Source organism: Onychomys torridus, chromosome 19 (genome assembly GCF_903995425.1).
Source record: "Onychomys torridus chromosome 19, mOncTor1.1, whole genome shotgun sequence".
Lineage (NCBI taxonomy): Eukaryota > Metazoa > Chordata > Mammalia > Rodentia > Cricetidae > Onychomys > Onychomys torridus.
In genome coordinates this window covers 57330293-57337005 of record NC_050461.1, presented here as the reverse complement: position 1 = coordinate 57337005, position 6713 = coordinate 57330293, and positions in this window count along the sequence as shown.

Below are 6713 nucleotides of genomic sequence, written 5' to 3'. Positions count from 1 at the left end.
CGCATTAGAACTATTTCAGTGATATCCAGGAACCTTCTGCCCAAACTGTCAGAAATCCAGGGGGCTTAGGCCTGGCACAAACCCAGCATCTGAAATGGTCGCGCCCTCACCTTCTGCCCTTGGACTTCCCGTTAAAACAGACTGCTACCATAGCCCACACCACTACTGGACACTCAGGAAGCTAATGCAGACAGTCACTCAAACTTGAACCCCACACAGGTTACAGGATGATTTCCAGGGCAGTGTGGGCTCACATGGCCTGTAAAACACAGACCAAAAGACAAGATTCCCCCAACACAACCTCACAAGCAAGTGACCCCCAAGGTCTCTGGCAGAAAATGTGACTGTCAAAGAAATGTACAGAAAAACACCAAAGCTCCCAGGCCCCTGGGTGCTGGGCTTTGGAATCAGGGTGGAGCAGTTGCCCTAAACTGTGGCCCTGCAGAAAGAGGTTTGCCAGGGATCTCCTTAGGCATATGGTGACGTTACAAAGTAAGGAAAGGTATATGGGAGGGTTTCAAAAGAGGAGCAAGGAGGGGAAAATGATATCACTATAATATCAAAAGGTAATAATAATTCTGGTTGTGGTCTCCTGGGCCACAAGGGGGAGCCAGGAGAATGATGCCGAAGGGTTCTGGGGGTCACCAGATCCGGGGAAGAGATTGGGGACAAGTCCAACAGTGACTTTCTCACATTCACAAGTTCCCACTCCTCTGAGCCACTCTGGAATCACATTGATGTGGTAGAGGTGTGCTCACTGAAGACACCGGACCATCCTGGGGCCTGCAGTCTCAGTTCCGGGCAGCCACATGGAGTCACACATGGCTGACCATCAAGGACACAGGCCGAGAAGCTGCCAGCAGCTGGGCTATTCTCAGAGAGTTAGCAATGGAATGGAGGTGACAGGTCACAGCAGCAGTTCAGAGCAGGGAGGGAGGGACGAGGGGATGGAAATCTTGGCTGTAACCAGGCTGTCTCTGGGATTTAAACTCATCCCAGAGGGGGTACAGCAGCACACACTGAAGGGAGGGGCTGCTGGCTGCACTCATTCCTGTAGATCAGCTCACATCTCCAGGGCAGCAAACAGTGCAGCCTGGAGTCACAGCCTGCCGCTGGCACAGACTTCAGCCCCTCCAGCTACTGCCCCTATTCATTTCTCTAAGGAAAAATGCTGATGCTGTTTCCCAAGCCTTAATTATACATAATAGCTATCTCCTTAGTCAAAGAAAAGCTGAATGTAAACTCAACATCACATTGACATTATTGACCCACCCTGGCCCCACAGGAGTCTCACTTGCCTCTGCCTGCCAATATGACAGACACTCAGAGGAGAAGGACGCGAATGTTCCGTGTCCTAGACAGGCAGCCTTCACTTCCACATCAGGCAGATTCTGCCTTAGCAGATCTGTGAGGAGGAAGAGAATCAAGCTCCGGATACACACTTGGCTTTGAACTTCCCATTCCTCCTTGGTACCTCTCGAGGAAGAAGCAAGAGCTACAGTGGCTCAACCCTCTCTGCCCAGAGAGATTCTAAATATGGATCTGTGCATATGTACAGATTAGATTGAGCACACTGGAGGAAAACAAGCTGGCGTCCATCCCCTCCAGGTCCCTCCTGTCCCCTCCCGTCCCTCCCCTCCCTCTGTAGGAATCTGGCTGGGGATGAAGGTTAGAGCTCCTAATACTGACATTCTCAGAGCCCAGCTGAGCACAGCATGGGAAACAGACACGCTGGCATCTGAACTGCGATTTGCTTGATCGTCCTGCTTGCCAACAAAGGGTTATGCTCTCATTGCCCCAGGTCCTACTCTGCAAAAGGTGGCCTATATATTCCACCCTAACAACTCCCGTGCATTAGTTCCTAATGACCACGGACTGCAGCGGGGCTCTGTGTGTTTAGCCGAGGTTAGAGTCCTTCACCACAGTGCTATTTTGGTCCTCTGAATGCTTCTGGCCTTCATGGTTATATGGAAATTCAGTGTCCTTCAAAGGAGAGGAGAAGAGTGATGTATGCCCAGAAGAAATCTGGTTTCTCAGCTCAGGCCCTTGGCTGCCTTGGAGAGTCTGGGAAGACAATATTCTGAGCTTTTCAGCAGCTGTTCCTGGCTTCTGTATCATCTTCCTATCCCTCCGTCACTAGAGAAATCGCCACCCCAGTCCTGTTTGCGGCCTTCTGTTCCCTGTGGCTTCCATCTCACGGTAATCTGCGCCTGAGTACCCCAACACCGCCCAGGGAACACGGCTGAAAACAGAATGCATGCATGTGAATAGCCATTCACTTGCTCAGCTAGTCTTCCCATTTACTGTTAGAGAAGGCTAGACTAAATGACAGAACAAAGGCTCTAAATTAGAGCTGGGGGAGGTGAGGGAAGACTCACAAACATTTGTCCTGGGCAAAGTCAATGCTGGAAAACAAAACTTTTCCAGAATTGGTCTGTAATCCGTAAATCCCAGAACCGACCCACGCTGCCTTAGCATTGCCATTAGTCTCTTCACTCCCATTTCGAAGGAACTTGAGTGGTTATGGCAGGGAGAGCAATGCTAATTGCTGTGTACAGGGAGTGAATGCCTGAATTGGAAGGTTGAAAGGATGGGCTCTGTAACAGTCGAGGCCAGTTCTTGGACAGTGAGAGCCCTTCAGAGCTGGAACTTCTCCTGACGGCAGCATCCACAGGGCCTATCAGGCAGCTCACAACTGCCTCAAACTGCAGCTGCAGGAAAATCTGATGTCTCTGGCCTCTGTGGATATTGCACTCACATGCAGTACACACAAACACACACACACACACACACACACACACACACACACACACTTAAAAATAATAAATCTAGCCAGGTGGTGGTGGTGCACGCCTTAAATCCCAGCACTCAGGAGGCAGAGCCAGGCGGATCTCTGTGAGTTCGAGGCCAGTCTGGGCTCCAAATAGAGTTCCAGGAAAGGCACAAAGCTCCAGAGAAACCCTGTCTTGAAAAACCAAATAAATAAACAAACAAACAAACAAATCTTTTTAGAAGATTAGTCTGAGAATGAGAATACAGTATCAAGCAAGCAGGAGCAAGGATTGGAAGACACAGTGAACATCTCAATGCACCTCTGCTTCAAGGAGAAGAATGCTTTGGGTATCTTTCCTACCCTCCTGCACTGCCTGGCTGGCTGTGGGTAGGAGGACACCTATGGTCTTCTAGTCTCCAACCTCACCTTCCTCAGTGTTTGTGCATCATGGGGTACAAGTGCTTTTTTCCAATCAAGACTTTTTAAAACTTAAAAAGACAACACAGCTGAACTAAAATGAAAGCAAAGAAGACTCAAGACCCAAAGGCCTTGTGAGGGCTCTGCATCCCAGGAGCTGTGTGCTACAGTCTTAGAGGTGACTGTATGTTAGATGCTGAGCTCTTTGTGTCTAGAAGAATTAATAAAGTTTAGATTAAATATTAAAAAGAAAGGGTCTGGTCCACTGCTCCTGCAGGAAAGCTGAGAAGTGTGGAGTTTGTTACTCTTCTTCTCTGGGGCTAGTGCTGTGAAAACAGGCTCTATAAAAATAGCTTAAGATTTTTTTTTTCAATTAAATTTTGCAATTAGAAGTTGCATTGAGTCTAAGAACACTTTACGTTGGTGGTACTGTTTTGTTCCAATGATCCAGAGATGCAGCTGGCCTCTGTTATAATTTATTTTGCTCTATTTTGATAGGAGAAAGAGAAGGCAGACTCATGGAGAACCTTTTGCCACAGTTTAGAAACTTGGTGTGCAAAGGGCACTGATATAGTAATTACCGGTTCTCTTTTATCGGCCAGGGCGCCTTTGTCACGTCTGCTATTTAAAGTTACTGCTCACACACTGTGGCTAATTCCTTTTGTTAAATCTCACATTGAATGCAGCTTCCTGAATATTTGTTATTGCGGTCCTATGGATGCAGGCTTCGCAGATAAAGGGAAAGCCGGGCACATCCATCTGTAGGCAAATTGAAAATGAGTTTAACCCCTTGACTCCCGTGTCTCTGCACCCTTAGGCAGAATGTGTTCTGTGGGCTGACACTGTGGCAACGTCTGTGTTGTATTTTTAATGGCATTCTCTAGAACATCCAAAGGAACTGTGTTGATATGAGCTCTGTTAATGCGAAGAAATCCACCTAGGGAGGAGGCAGAGGGCCGTGGCTGGGGGAAAGGATTCAGAGCTGAAGAAAAAGCAGAGAAATGCGGAGATACTTTTAAGGTTGGAAGGGTAAAAGCTTATTTTCATTATTCAGGGCTTATTCCCTGAGGGATCATCAGGTTATTGACAAGCAGAGGAGTTTTTAAGCCAAGAAGAGAAGGAAGCAGAGAGAAGGGCGAGGGTGGATTTTTGTTTTGCCCACTCCTCTGCTTTCTACAGCATCAGAACTCATGGGAGTCTGTCCTGGGGGAGGTGGCATGCTTAGTCTTCTCTTTTTTTTTTTTTTTCTACTGCAATTTTCAGGGAGAACCAGGGAGGAGAGGGAATAAGGAAACAATTGTCCTTATCTTTCGGTTCCTCTCAATCTCATTTTGAAAGGAGGAAAGTGAAAGGTCAGCCATACACGAATGCGTTTTGCATTGTTTGCAAGGAAATTTAACATTTGTTTGCTCATCCAACAAACATTTGCTGAATACCCCATCCCACCCCACCCACTGTTGTATTCCCAACCTTGTGTGGAGGAGTAAAAACTCCAGGCTCTGCAGGGGCATGTGTCACAGGAAGTCTGTCACAGACAGGAAAACACAGAGACAATATGGGGGAAGGAACCGAAGCAGGGGAATGAGAGGGAAGCTCCACTGAGTGACGGGACAAGGGAAGTCTCTCTAGGGACTCTGGCCAGAGGACCACCTGCAGAACCCATGCTGGGGGTTGGGGGGCAGAACAAGCACAAAGATCCTAGATCAGGAAAGAGCTCTGAGTATTGCAGAAACCAATATGGTGGGCCTGAGAACAGGAGGAGTCTAGCAAGGAGGCTAGGAAGTTGTCAGGCCTTGGACTTTACCCAAGGTCCCCAGGTAAGTCAACAGAGGGCTCTATCTGTTGATTCGTTTAACAACAGTGACTGTTAAAGATCCTCAAACTATAGAAAAGAACAAGACAAACCTTGTGCAGGCATCACCTGCCTCCAGTAAGCAGCATCCTTGTTTTCTCCGTAGCCTGCCCAGCTCTGTATCAACGCCTTCTCAATTTTATCTCAACGTGTCTTGTTTTTGAGACAGAGTCTCCTGTATCCCAGGCTGGTGTCAAACTTGCTATGTCACTGAGAAAAACTCTGAACTTCCACCCCAACTACCTCTCCCTGCTCCCACCCAAGACTGGGACTCAAGTCCGCACTGCCGTATGGGATTTACCTAGAGCTTCATATATGCCATGTGAGCTCTCTGCCAGCTAAGCACGCCTCCCCATAACTGTCCTGCAAACTCTTAATTCTGTTTCTTTCCCACGTAAACAATTCAGTGTGTTTCACACTGGAACTTTGAATGGCTCCTTAAATGCTGCCCTCTAATGACCAAGCAACACACCCATGTGTAACAGTTGAATGTGCACATAATGTTCGTTTTCCTTTGTTCGAATCAGAATTACAAGGGAGGCTCATGGATTGCATCTGGTTGATATTCACTTTATTCTTTGTTTTTAGGTTCTTTCTCATGGGAGGGCTTAAAGTAGGGGGATTTCATACTTCTTCCCGTTTGAAAATCTCTGTGTAAGCTCTGTGGGGTGAGAAAGCCATCACAAAAGTGTGATGGAGGAAGCAGCAGCTGCTGGCATCTGTGACGGTGACCTAGCAGCCTGTGAAAACAGTCCAGACTCGTGACACCGGAGGAGGAAAGCATTTAGAAAGATGTAAGAGTTACTTGCCAACAGTCTCATTTTCTACGTAGACCTTACCGGGCTGATTTTTTTTGTGGTATACTAACAGTTTTCAGATTGCAAATGTACATCTGCCAGCATAAATGAATGGAACTGCCAGTGGATCATGCACAGAAACAGAAGTGTTAAAAATAAAACTGTAGTGTGCTTCGATACTAGGATAACATAGCAAGAGGGAGTCTCGAATTCACATAACAACAACAACATCCTCTGTCCACATCACCCCACACTCCCTGGGATCAGATTGTTTCTAGTTGCTCAAATGTGATTGCCTCTCAGAATTGATCTTCTTCCTTGAAATTCTCACAGATTATTTAAAGTGACAGAATGACCTGGTAGAATTAATGATTCATCCCTGAGAGACAGCGAAGTACCTGGCTTTGAAATTCAATTATTAGGAAGATCCAGGAGCTGAGCTGGAGGCAAACACAAGAGGTAGGTCACTTGAGCCCTATGGACTGTTTAGAGGTCCTCGCTTCTCCAGGGCCAGCTGCCCTGCAGCCAAGCCCACTCCTGGCTCTCAACAGAAGCTGCTTTTAGTCTTTTTACTTTTTCTGGTTTTGTCCCTGCTCTGGCCAGAACCGCTGCCCTGGTCTCCTTTCATGTGCATGTGCAGTGTGTTTTCCAGCGTGTGTGTGTGTGTGTGTGTGTGTGTGTGTGTGTGTGGTGGGGAGTGATTCGGAGCACTCTCATTCACTTTGTTCCCTGTTTTTTCACCAATGGGCAGCTTTCTTTGACACTCACTGTCCATTTGAATTGAGCATTCACAGCATCTAGAAGTGTCATTTGTGAAGGTGGCCAGCATCCTCAGAGGTCCCATGGGTTATGACCTAGATCCCCTATGAGCCCC